Here is a 14,573-nt window from a genome sequence, read left to right on the forward strand (position 1 = left end):
ATCTCAATGATTGGAAGTAATTATATGTATCGTTTCTATACATCCCAATTTTTATAAGACCTTAAATAGATATTTAACATACATATCATTCTGATCAAAAGGCCATCACCCCTTTTGATCTAAGTGTCTTAATCCCCACATTAGCCCATAGATTAGTTTTTCAAATATTACTTTGCCATATTGCCAGGCCCTAACTCCTCTTTTCACAAGTACAAATGTATCTTGGTGGACTGAGAGGCAGCATTGTATGCCTTTACAGGCAAACACCTAGGCTCGGTCCTCTCCCACTGTGCCTTGAGCCTAGGTCAAGGGTTGACAAACCCAGAGGAAATTGTAAAATCCCTTGGTGTCAAGTCAGCCATTCGCCCATTACCCAAAGATGTAGTTCGTAGAAAAACCAATCGACCATGATGTAATATTCGAATCAATAAAGAAAAAATATTTTTTTCACTATTCAGTACTTGTTTTTTTATTCATATTGTTCAATAATTTCCATTTTCGCCCACCGAAGCACACACGTGCACAGAACCTCAAGCATGCAGCCACCGGGTGGTCAGGGAGAGCGTCTCGGAGATAATTTTGCGATACGAGGCGACAGGGGGGCGTACGGGGTCAAGAAGGACATGCAACGCATCAACGGCGCCGGGCAGGGTCGGACGGTGCAAAAAAAGCCCCTGTGCGCCATGCGGGCGGAAATGGAGCCATGGTGGTGAACTTAAATTTAACATGTCCAACAATTCAAATACATAGAAAGATTACAAATCTCATGAAGAGAGAGTACATGGGATAAACTACATCTTATGAAGGAATCCTTCATTTCTTATATTTAGTGTTAAGGCTATATCCGAATTTTTTAAAGTTACACGCTTTGCATGCGCCATACAGGAGATGCTATCTTGAAAAAGTTGCACCAAAATTTCTTCGGCGGCATCCTGTAAGGCCATTAAAGTTGTGCGTTGTATTCTTGTGACGGAATCACTATATTCATTTATCATCTCTCTCACGACCCGAGAGAAGGCCGCTTTGGGTATGATTGGCTCAGTGCTCTTTTGGTATTTCCTGATCTTACGCAGAGCCACTGTGCCTGGCCTCCATCTCTGCTTTTTTTGTGTTGTTGGTGGTGTGGAGGAGCCACCTGCCTAGCCCATTGAGGAGGATCATCTTTGTATTTTTTTCCTCCTCTCCTCTTGGGTTTACTGCTCTTCTGATGTCACCTTGTCCCTTTTTCATTTTACACATTGCTTGGCTCTCTGAGGGATTTTTGAAGGCTTTGAGCTCCCAACCTTTTCTTGTTGGGTGGCTTGAGACCTATCTTGTGCCACCTTCTTCTCTGCCTCTGCTCGTGCTTGTAAGTTGGCCAAACGATCTCTCTCGGCCTCAACTCTCTGTCTTTCCTCTTGCTCTCTCTGTCTTTTTTGCTCTTCTTGTACTCTAAGGGCTTCCTTTTCATCTGCCTCTTTCTTTTCCCTCTCCCTTTGTCTTTTCCTCCTCTTGGCCTCTTTGGCTTTAGATACCGATTCGCCTTGTATTACCTTGACTACTCTTTCTTTGATTCGCGGTGGAAACTTTCGCGGTGTAGTATGTGGGGTGGCATGAGCACCAGTGGTTGTGGCAGGAGGTGATGGTGGTGGATTTTGAAGCGGACCTCGATATTCCTCTTCTGTTTCTTGCGTTCCTCTGCGAAGAGGTAAAATTGGTGGGGGATCTGGAAGAGGTGTGCGAGTGGCATGGGTTAAATCGTCGAGACCTCCAAATATGTGTCTCATGTTGCTTTGATCATCTGGATTTGATGGCTGGGGAGGCTCTTGGGTGTTTGGAGCAGGCTGGGACACTGGGTTATCCACTTGTGGTTGGGGATGTGGATTTGAAGCCGTGGATTCTACATGGGGTTCCGACTGTGGATTTTCTACGATTTGAGTGGTTGTGGTGGTACTGTTGTGCGGAGTGCCAACCTGCTCGTGTGAATCGTCCATGTGATGCAAGATGTGAATGTGTGTGCGTTTGTGCTCGGATGGATCTTCTAGAATGTGCAAACAAGAAATGAACTTCAAGTTGTGAGTTTTGACTTATAAAGTATTAATTTTTAAAAAAAAACTTAAAAACTAAATAATACCATTAAAAATCCAAAATAACTCCAAAATTATCAAAATTTGTTACATGAAACCATTGATTGGGGCGTCAACAATCACGTGGCATTACAATGTATGCTCAATATGGGAATGGTTATTGTCAATAATTTATTGATTTTCCACCCAACGTTTGCCATTTTGTCGCTTTGTCACCAACCACCGTCGAAATCAATCTTTTGCACTAGAAGCATGATATGATTGCGATCGCCTCACGCTAACCACTTTCTCTATTTTGCATTTCAAACTTCTTTTGACTCTAGTCTTCTTCCTTTCTCTTCCCGCTAAAAATCTGTAGAACCATTTGAACATTTCGTGCAGGGCATTGCTCTTTTTCCTCCCACCTCCATGCCTTGTATTTTCAAAATACAGTGCTTTTCCTTGATAGTGTAAGAGATCCATTCCTTGGCTACTCTAGATGCCCAATGAGCCGAATGTGTAGAGAAAAAATGAGCTATGAGCAAAAAGAATATGCTGCAAAAATATAAACTTTTAGTTCAATTTTTTTATTCCAAAGACAAAGTGTTCAACCCACCATGTAATGTGTTATGTGTGTCTCCCCCCAGGCATCTACCATTTGCACTATGAAACTATTGATTACAAACCTTAAAGTGGATATCTCAGCAGAAGTTAGATTTGCCTTTTCAAGCAAACAAAAAATATCATCTACAGACTGCCATACACGAGCACGCTTAATTCCTAGGGCTGCTTCATTACCTCTGTAGGTGGTAATGTCACACACCTTTTTCCACAATTAAAACTCAATGGGACTTTGAGAGTTAGAATAGTCTGAAAGCATATGCCTAGCTTTACTACCACCCATACATATTTTATTAGGACGATCCTGTGTACTTCCAGATGCCTTCCTATCCTTTGATAGCTCTACTGCACCGCCATGCAGGCCAACGCTTAATAGAATAGATTCAAGTTCTCTGATACACTCTTCCCTTCTTTCTGCAGGCTCCATATTCCAAGCATAATTAATATGGAGCATCAACAACTTGTCAAGAATTCGTAGATGGGCATGAAGAGTGCACACATGCATATTTATCAGAGGAATATCGATAGAATAGGATCCCAATTTGGATCATCCATGTCTCGATTGGGGGGTACACTCTGATTACAACTGAGGATACCTTGAAACCATTGTTGGAGTGCTTTACCCATTGTTTGTGTAGTGGTCACACTTTTCGCAGAATTGACTGCAGCTTTGCCACCCTTACCCTTACCCTTGCCCTCAGTTCCTAATGAGACTTTACTGTGGCAGCAATAAATGCATGGAAAGAGGGTCATTGCACCTTGCTTGCATCCTAACATACACTTGAGAGTTTTCAGTCTCCTGCCAAATGCCACTCCGCTTGGAACGTACCCAGACCTGAAACTTGCAATCGTTGTCCTTCTTGTTGTTGCCAAATGACGTCAACGATTGGGGTGTGATTAAAATACCATTTGAGAGACTCATGTGTCTCATGTGGGAGATGAAAAGCTTCCAACCACCAAATATTCATCTCAGATTGAACACCTAAATAGGTGTTTCCCTTCTCCCTTGCATTTAGCTCAACATCAACGCCCACCAAGGCTCTGTTCATAAGCATAATGCTTACCCTTTTGAGCCATTGACCTTTGACAATCTGGCACTCATCAAGCTTCATCATAAGTATAGCTTTGCCATCATACTCTTCTTTTGTCAACCCATAAAATCTAATCATTGACTCCTGGAGCTTCAACAAGTCAACATAGACATTATTGAACTCGTTGTAATGAAAAGATTTGTTCTCTTCTAGTGGCAAGACATCCTCCACATATTCAAATCCACCCAACAAGCTTGCAACATCATTATTGGCACACCTTTTCGCGACGCTAACACTGTAAGGTGTTGGAAGCAACCTAAACAAACCTTTTTCTCTGTGACCTAGTGTGACAAGCCTATACAAAGCTTCGTAGGCCTTGAAACTTATTCCTGCGCTGTCACACACCTCCATCATCTCCTAAGGTGAAACAATGTTCTTCAGCTCACTCAAATACTTATGGTGAAAAACTTTAGCAAAGCATTGGATGGATCATCCAATAGCCCCACCAACTCCTTTGGTTTGATGATATGCTACAGCAGAGTATGTCCGATCGTTTCAGCATTGGACTCGATTCCCATCATCGTCCGAGCCAAGTTCCTACATATTGAAATAATATTACAACAACCTACAAAAAATGTGCGAAATTAGAAGCTTGCATTTGTATTCCTACCGAGTTTGACGGATACGTTTCTTTAGAGCTCCACCTCTTGAAGATAGCATAGACATCGCATGTCTCTTGCACTTGCAAATGTGATAGCCCAATGGAATGTGTGTGAGATGATCGATTCGCCGGCGCATATTACCTGCAGTGCGTTGTAGCTGAACATAATCGTCTAGACGACGCTCTTGCTCCATTTTTTGATGCTCTGCCTTTGTAATAAGCTTTGACATCTCGTCATTAAGCTGCTTCGTCTTCTCATTGGCTTCCTCTCTGACTTGCTGAATGTCTTTCACATACTTCTCTTGTAATGAAGAATAGGAAGCACAGAGATGTTTTCTTGCTTCCCTTTCATTGAAAAAAGCTAAATGTAATCTCCAGCAGTAGCCAAACAATCCGTCTCTCCCATCTTCAATAAATCGCAGTAGCTCAGTGACATTACCGAAAGGCGGTGATGCATTGGTCATTGGATCGCCGGGGTAAATATGGCCATCAACCCATAAGTTGATTACCTTGCATCCATGGTTCCGTAGCTGGTCTCCAGCATTGGGATTAAATGTGCCAAGTTGCACAGTTGCATACTCCTGCTCTAAATCAGCGTTTAATCGATATCGTTTTGATTTGTTAGTAATGTCTTGCAATGGTAGGGGATTGAATGACATAATGTTAGTTAATCAAGCAAATTAGTGAGATTGTGTAATGGTGATTGCTACAAGCAGGTGAAGGTGGCTATGGAGGAAAGAAGTGGAGAGTACTCAGAGTTAAGAGAAAAATATTATGTTGTGGAGGAAAGAAAGAGAGGGAGTGCAGTTCAATCTCCTTTGAATTCGAATTGTTGATCATGACTATAGAGAGAGAAATGTTGCAGCACACAGAGGTAATGGAGTTTTCCATTGCACTCAGTTGGAGCTGGAGTGGGAGAAGCATGAAAGAGAGAGAGAGAGAGAGAGAGAGAGAGAGAGAGAGAGAGAGAGAGAGAGAGAGAGAGAGAGAGAGAGGACAAATTTGCAACCTTGGAGGATCTGCACTTTTTCAGAAAGAGACAGCCAAGAATGTTCCTTAATGATTGGAAGAGGAAGTGACATGGGAGAAAAGGGGGAAAGAGAGAGAGAGAGAGAGAGAGAGAGAGAGAGAGAGAGAGAGAGTTGTCTCACGTTTTAGAGAGAGAATGCAGTGAGAGAATGTGAAAAATTTTCTTTTCTGGCAGGGGGGCTAAAAAGTGCCTCCTTTAATGATGTCTAAGTGAAAGAGAGTGTATGTGTTAGAGAGAGAAGAGGGATGGGAAAAGGACATTTGAAAATTCATTAACCCCCCTCTCTTTTGGGTTACTAAATAAACTATCTTCAAATTCAAAATATGGAAATGGCTTTTTTTTAAATCTCAGCATAGGCCTTTTTGCCTTCTCTTTTAGGTCAAACTTGGCTTAAGCTTTAAGCATTCCCTTAAACTACCAAATAAAGAGGCCCTCCTATACCCCATTCACTTCCTAATGCTTTTAATATGTTGGTAGCCTGGTATGAACCTGGTACCAAATGGAATCAGAGGTTAACCTAAAGTATGCAAACCATGGTCCCCACAATGGGGTTCAAGTAATACTCGCCCTTTGCGGCGCACCTGCTTAATACACCACTACCTTACTAGCTAGTGTCAAGGGTAAATCATACCACCTCTCCTAAACCACAAACTTTAGGTTGTGTAGTATAAAGACAGATTCCTACCAGACTCACGGCAGTAACAAGTACCCAATAATCCCATTTTTGCTGTCAGAACACGGCATTATCTAGTACCAGGACTTTGTTTATGCATGGGTTTCCAGAAACCCAAACCATAGTCTATTAAGGCAATACACAAATCCACAATTGCTTTGTTTGAGACATAACCCACTGTATGTAAAACCAACTACCTACCATCATAAAAGGCCAGGGAGAAACAGACAATAAACATCAGCATGATCAGTACGGGCTGATAACATGTACAAAAAACCATCAATCCCATCTCCAATTTTCTCAGAAAAAACGGGTTTTGCAAACCACGGTGTATTGACATCCATCCTTCAAAACCCAGACCATGCACATACGCAGTCACGGCACGATACCCATCCATTTTTTATAAAACCCAATTCAAGCCAGGCGGTAGCTGTCTTTTTTTTATATACATATATATTTAAACCCATAATTTTCCATAATGTAATGCTTATACAGTAGAAAACAAACTAAACCAGTCACACTACCAAGATGCTTTCTCTCATGCATTATGTACAAAATCTTTATTGTATGTCATCAAGGTGACATTAACAAGGAAAACACCGACCTGAGATGGTAGTTCAACCACCTCCATGATTGCACAATGTTAAAACCCTCACACCTTACTTTGAAAAAAACATGCAAAGAGAAATATACCCACAGACTAAGTGAGGGGCCAAAGCACCCTCACCTTTTATGGTTCATCTAGCTTGCTCAAGGTGAGAAGATGCCCCACGATCAAAGTATTCAGTGGCCACAGGTTCCCAAACAGCTGCTACGGCCACCCCTGCTCGCATATTGGGGGGTTGAGAGAGAGAGAGAGAGAGACAGAGAGAGAGAGAGTGTGTGTAAGAGTTAGCGCTAGGCTGTGGTGCACTGTCGTACAGACAAGAGGGACATAGAGAGCAAGAGCATGAAGAGTAGGATAGAAATGAATGCCACGATCTATACATAATACCTTAGGGGTGGGCATCCATGAGAAGAAAAGGAGGAGGGTTGCGCCCCCCCCACCCCCCGCTTTTTATAAAAGCCGACCCATACAATGGTTTAGGGTAGACCCTAGGTGTTTGGATCAAGGTAAATAGGTAACCTCGTGTAGAACTTAGTTACATTATATAGTTTAATTGCTGGATAAATAAATGTGTGTGTGCACGTGCGCGCGTGCGCGTGCACGCTTGTTCACTGTTCAACACCGAAAGGAATTAAGTTGCATGTGTGCATGTGGTTGTGTGAATTTGTGATGGTGCTAAAATGGGCAGCAGTGGCAAGTCAAATTCCAATGAATGGCAGGGCATATACAGGCTTTTATAGGCTTGAAGTAGGTCAACACGCTGAATGAGCGATAGGAAAAATGGGCAAAGTGTGAACAGGGTGAGATGTCATGGATTAAAGCATTGCGCCACAAGTGGGTAGGCTCGTGGAGGCTTCAAATCACTCACAAGAACTTCTAGACACTTTGAAGTAGTTTTAGACATTTTGATGCACAATTAGGAACTTTAAAAGCACTTTCATGCAAGCACTTAGAAGCACTTTGAAGAATCTTTATGTTACAAGCACTCTAAGTACTTTAACGCACTTTGGAAAGTGTTTGGAGTACTGCAACATACTTTGAAGAACTTTAAAGCTTTTAGAACACTTATAAGAAGCACTCTAGACACTTGGAAGCATGTTTAGAAGCAATTTCAAGTACTTTGAAATCATTATTAGACATTCACAAAAGCTTAAGCACTTGCAAGTACTTTGAAAGATCTTTTAGACATTCACAAGAGCTTAGGCACTTGCAGTGCTTTGAAAAAACTTTTAGAAATTCACAAGAGCTTAGGCACTTGCAAGCACTTTGAAGCATTTTTAAGCACTTTAAAGAACTTTGAATCACCTCAAAGCACTTGGAAGCACTTTAAAAAGTGTTTGTAGGCACTTGCACAACAAGCACTTAGAGGCAAGTATATGTATTTAAAGGAACTTAAAATAAGCACTTAGAAGCACTTGTACTGTCCAAGAACTTCAAAGAAAATATGTTCGCTTTAAAGGCACTTGAAATAAGCACTTAGAAGCACTTGTATTGTCCTTCTAAGAACTTCAAAGAAAATATGTTTGCTTTAAATGTAGAGCTAAGATCTCTTGCTTAATTGCTTAGCATCGTTGACAACATCGATCATGGCCAACAACTTTCTCAACATAGCTATCTCAAGCCTCGCGCTCGACCATACCTTCATGGCCACCACGTAACATGGACATGCACAACCATGAAGGTACCATAGAGGGATGATTATTCAAGTACAGTTCAAAGGAAGATGGTTGCAATAGCAAGTATCGTAGTAGAAACAAGAATTAGTAAAGCATGATAAACATCCAAAGTGGGTATGAGGCTTGGATCAAAGACCAAAGAAAGATATTCACAATTTTGAGGAAGTTCCTTTTGTAGGTTTAAAGGGGAATGCGCTCAGTTGTTGGCAAGGGTATAGACATGTTGCACAATAGAAACCATACCCTCCTTCTTTTGCTTGAAATCAACAAGCCTTCCTTTATAGTGATGATCCAAGGCATCCCAATGTTGCACGTAGAGGGTTGCATAGATACCCAAGTACCCTTCTTGAAAGCCGTTGGTGCCCAAAAACACTCGAGATCCTTGTTATTGTGAAGCAAAAGCTCTTTCATGCATGTTTGGGTCTTCTATGAGTGGTGGGACTAACCATCTTTGCTTTGTAGCAATGGACACCTTGGGATTGTGGAGAGAGAATGGTAGAGAGAGAGTGAGACAATTGAGTAGCCTAAGGAGAGGGGGAAGGGTTTTGTAAAAGGTAAAATTTCTTTTTCGATATTGCGATAGTTTTGGGGGAGTTTGAGGGGAGAAAATGTCACTTTTGAGAATTAAAAAAAAAAACAATTGTTTGAATTCTTTTTGTACATGGATTTAGTTTTTTAAATAGGAGTGGGTGGGTCAAAGGGTCCCTCTCAATCATAGTAGCCCCCCCCCCCCCCCCCCCCCCCCCCCCCCTCCCCCCCTCTCTCTCTCTCTCTCTCTCACTCAAGGGAAAATGACATGATGAAGGTATCAAAATAAAGGTCCCCCTACCATTTTCTAGCTCTTATAGGAATGTTTAGAGTTTTGATTGTAAGGGATACTAAAAATCCCATGTTTTTCTTATCAATGTAAAGGTAGAGATTAGATATCCAAAATTATGTCATACTCATTGAGTTGGGGCTCTAAGTTGGTAGAAAGGTTGTCAAGTATTGTGACAACCTAAGTGACATATAGTTTGTGGGCCATGTTTAGTGGACCACACACACTTAAGTACATCATCTCTTATATAATAAGAGAGGGTCCTAGCAGGTGACGTAAATGTGGCATATGTCTGTACATAGCATTAAGTAGAGAACACCTTTCCAAAATGCATTGGTATCTAAGAATATTTTTGGATCCTAACTTCTACTAAAAGTGCATAATATTGAGTCGATCTTGATAGACAGTGCTAAGAAATGAAGCTCAATATAATCTGGCACTCACAAAATGGAATCCAAGTGATTGTAAACTCATTGGCATGGTTGAAAGCTAACAAAAGCATCCTTATAGTACTTACTTGTTTTAAAACGTGGGTACATTGAGTCCTATCTAAATTAGCTCACATATTTCCAATATGTTCACGTCATATAAATCTCCTCTATATCTCCCTATGTACTTGAGTCTATGAAATCTTCCATTCTATAATTATTATCTTAGCAAAGAAGAGACAAAAATTACGTATGTTCACAACGTATGAGTTGGTGCATGGGCATGCTTGATAAAGATTAAGCTATTTTGTCTTTGTTGAAATAAGGTTCCACGGATGCACACACAACTTGGAGAATATGAAGAAGCTCAAGGTACACAAGAAAGAGTATATTTCTTGGTGCACAAATAGAAGGTGAGTTAGCCCTAGAGAGAGTGATGGGCGTATATACAATGCATGAGGGAAAAAAAAACCTCCTAGTGAGGGAAAAATTGTCCTAACGGTCCTAAGTGTATTCACATACATCACTACCACATCTATGGTAACAAAACCCCCCTGAGAGTGATACAGTACAAGAGGTAGCACATAGTGTATACGAAAGTGTCATGCTCTAAGGACATGATCAATCCACAAAGGGAAGCAAGCCCAAAGCTTTGCAAAAATCTTCAAACTTCTCACGAGGCAATGCCTTTGTGAATAGATCTGCATGGTTTTCCTATGTTGGCCCATAAGCCATGTTTATCTCTCCTCTTAAGAGTCTCTCCTTGACATAGTAAAAATGCACCTCAATGTGCTTTGTGCAAGCATGAAAGTTTATGTTTCTTGCAATTGCCAGTGCGCTCTGGCTATCATTGTAGAGGATGTTGGCAGTGTCATGTCGAACACCCAAACCATCCATAAGGTGTCTGAGCCATATACACTCAATTGCAGTTATGAAGACTGCCATGTACTAAGCTTACAATTAGAAGTGGCCATAGTAGGTTGCTTCTTGCTCAACCATGATCTGCATGAAGTTCTAAGCATGAAAAAAAAACCACTTGTGGACACTCATGTGTCATAACAACCAGCTCAATTTGAATTCAAAATAAGCATGAAAATCTGGCGGCAACGATCCCCTCTTGGGATAAAACAATCCAAGATGTAAAGTGCCACTCAAGTAGAAAAAGACCCTTTTAACATCCCACCAATGCTTAGACTATCGACTATGCATAAATCTACTAACTTGTGGGATGGCAAACTAAATATCCAGCCTTGTATTGCATACATAAATAATACATCCCAAAAAGAATGACTTCAAGAAACTATGCAAGTATAAAAAGCCCAACATTTCTTCATAGGGTCAAAGACCAAAAGACCATACCACCAGTCAAGACGATAGGCAATGAGCTATGATCAGGGTTACATAACCGGCAATCTTGGTCTAAAATAAAGTAAAGCTATATATGCTTTGTAAGGTCAACAATAAACAACCCATGTACACTAAATTGATCCACACAAGTATATTAAACTAGCCCTATATGCTTAGTCATGTACAAGCATCTTCAAGACATCATGTTCATGCATATAGACCTACTTTAAAGGATTCTACAATTCCAATGATCATACCCATAAGTTCTCATTTGAAGTCAAAAGAAAGACAAAAACTAGTATGCAACTACCATGCCTAAGAATCGACCATGTCAAAGACCACAATGCCTAACTCCTCTCAAAATGGACTCGAAAATAAGGTAAGACAACCAACAGGACGATTCCAATAGATAAGCTCAATAGTTTTGATCCAAATGAAAGACCAAAAGGCCCCCATCACCATATAATATGAAGCCATATTCCCAAATACTGTGTAACTTTCATTAAAAAAAAATTTAAGTCGTATTATTTCTCCTATTCAAAACTAGATTTACATCCTACAAACTTTTTTAGGAAAAATCCAACCAGCAATACTAAAGAAGTATCAAAAAACTCATAAAGAACACAGCCCAAAACCCAAATTAATCAAAAAGTAAAAGAGACCATCAGCTCAACAAAGAGGAAAAAATAGATCACCTTGAGTAGTCAATCCAATAGAATAAACAAATCTTCAAATTTAAGGATTCCTCTAGACGACTCTAGTTTTACCCAGACCCAGTGAGCCATCAAAGCCCAGAGGAAAGGCCAATAGGGAGATACTTTACCACCTCGCTCTGATACCAGGTGATGGGGGGTCGGAGCTAGGGTGGATGCTAGCATGCAACCATGGCAAGGAGCTGGTTATGCACATAAAAACGAGAGAGAGAGAGAGAGAGAGAGAGAGAGTAGAGAATCGACACGCTATTCAAACTCAAAAGGTAACTAAAGTTTCATATGCATGCTATAAGCGGTGTTTCCACAGGCAGATGCCACGGGCTTGAATACCCAAAAAGGCATTTTCAAGAGAGAAGCATGGAAGCAAGCGCATGGAGACAAGGGGGCACCCCCAATGCCTCAACACCTTGCATGTTTCCTAGATCTCATTAGTGCTGATTCATGAGAGAATGACCGAAGCAAAAGCACACGGAGAAAACATCACTGACAAAGAATGGGAGTATACACGAGGTTGTGTACCAAAGGTAGAGTACTCATATACTTAAACCATACTATATAGTTTTTTCTTGAATTTATCTTTGTAATTGATAAAAGATTTTTAAAAATCTTATAGTGCCTTTCCTTTAACTCTATGTGGTCAAAGGGTCGACACTTTTATACACGCCACATTGACGAGTGTCAAACCACCATGGAATGTGGCATCATTAGCAACTTTGACACAGATGGTGATGAATCCAGGTATTGTGGGACTATTGAAAGGGTACTAAAGGTCAATTTTAGAACCTTTCATACCTTCATCTTCGAGTGCAAGTGGTTTGCAAATGTGTCTAGACGGCATGAGAATGGCCTGTACATGGTGGATTTTAGTGTGCATCACACGGGGAGGTATGAAAATTTAGTTTTTCCATGCAATTGTGAGCAGGTGAGTGACTACCTTCTTTACCCTTATTCGCTTGTAATATTAATTATACCAATGTTACTCACTTTGAACTTCTCTTCTATAGGTCATCTATATCCCAAAAATACACCAACCAAAACTTTGGTTCGTAGTTCCCCTAACACCTTGAGGGAGAACCATTTTTGCCACTAATGAAGTGAAGAGCATTTTTGACCCTCTCCCACCTACTACTTTGGATGAGGGGGAGACAGAGGATAGAGAGATCGGTGATTCAAATCCCACAACCATCAATCTTAGCAAGGATGATTTCCATGATGATGATAATAATGAGATACAGGATTACGAATTCAAAGATGATGAAGCCAACACTCCACAAACAACAATTCTATTTCTCTCTTTATTGATGTAGGAGCCATGGTCTTAGAATTGGATGACGCTTGTGTAGACATCTTTTGAAAGATGATTCATAAACATTTTGTATAATTTACGTTACAAAAATCTTTTGTCGTGTCGTCCATTCATCTCTCTCTCTCTCTCTCTCTCTCTCTCTCTCTCTCTCTCTCTCTCTCTCTCTCTCTCTCTCTCTAATTTTGTGAAGCATACTAAATTAAGTTAATCAATTGGGTGTGATTAATTTAATTAATGCCAAAATATCTATAATTTTTTAAAACATTCTAGAGCAATATGCCCTTGTTTGTTACATATGTAGCACCTTACCCGTTTCCTTTCTTCTTTGCTAACTTTACGCTTCCTTCGTGCTACTTTGAATTTCTTACCATACTTATTTTTGCGGTGTTTGATCTTGCAAGTGCACTTTGTTTTGTATCTGCATCCAAAGGTTTTGGCCTTTGTCTCTTTATCACAAAAACAAGAGTTGAACCCTTTCACCTGCTTGATTTCCCTTTTAACCCTTATCCTAGCACATTCTAGATCAGTAACTTCATCCACAAAAGAGTTGATCTGTGTTAGAGAAATGTTTTCATCAAGATGCAAGCCAGCTGCTTTGATTCTTTCTTTGACCAGATTTTCAAATGACTCGGGGAATGAGCTGATATAATATTGCTTGTATTTTGCTTTGAAATACCCACGTGGAAATTGATACATCAAATGTCTCATGTGCTGTTGGTATTTCTTAATCTGAGTTAGGTCACATAGTTTGCTCTTGAAAAAATCTTCTTTATTCCTTTCTTGTATTTTTTTGGTTGACCCCAAAAATTGCATAACTAGTACTGCAAAGAATAATGAAATAACATTATCGAAATTAATTTTTGCGGCCTTCTTGCATAATATAAGCTTTGCTATCTGTGTGTAGATCGTCCCACCACACTCGCAACATTCCTTGAAATCCAGCGATTATCATAGACACTGATTGTCGTTGTGTAAGATCTTTGTAGTGGATTTGGTAATGAGCTAAATTGTAGATAAACTCAAAAACCTTCATACCTATTCTTGAGTGAGCCCATCTATGTCAAGGATAGTCATGTCACCAATCTTTGTGACACCTTTGAGCATTGTTGTAGAGGACGATGAAGGGGTTTTGACTTTTACCTCATTTGTTTCCTTTTTTATTGGATTTATCTTTTTGACTTTTTCTTCACAGTTGATATCTAAATTATCATCTGAAGACTCATCAGGGGCTGGAAATATGTGTAGAAGAAAGATATCTAATTCATCCAATTCTTCTTCTTCATATTCCACAAAAACAAGAGTTGAACCCTTTCACCTGCTTGATTTCCCTTTTAACCCTTATCCTAGCACATTCTAGATCAGTAACATCATCCACAAAAGAGTTGATCTGTGCTAGAGAAATGTTTTCATCAAGATGCAAGCCAGCTGCTTTGATTCTTTCTTTGACCAGATTTTCAAATGACTCGGGGAATGAGCTGATATAATATTGCTTGTATTTTGCTTTGAAATACCCACGTGGAAATTGATACATCAAATGTCTCATGTGCTCTGGTATTTCTTAATCTGAGTTAGGTCACATAGTTTGCTCTTGAAAAAAGCTTCTTTATTTCTTTCTTGT

Source organism: Adiantum capillus-veneris, chromosome 14 (assembly GCF_014529385.1).
Source record: "Adiantum capillus-veneris isolate H3 chromosome 14, ASM1452938v2, whole genome shotgun sequence".
Classification (NCBI taxonomy): domain Eukaryota; kingdom Viridiplantae; phylum Streptophyta; class Polypodiopsida; order Polypodiales; family Pteridaceae; genus Adiantum; species Adiantum capillus-veneris.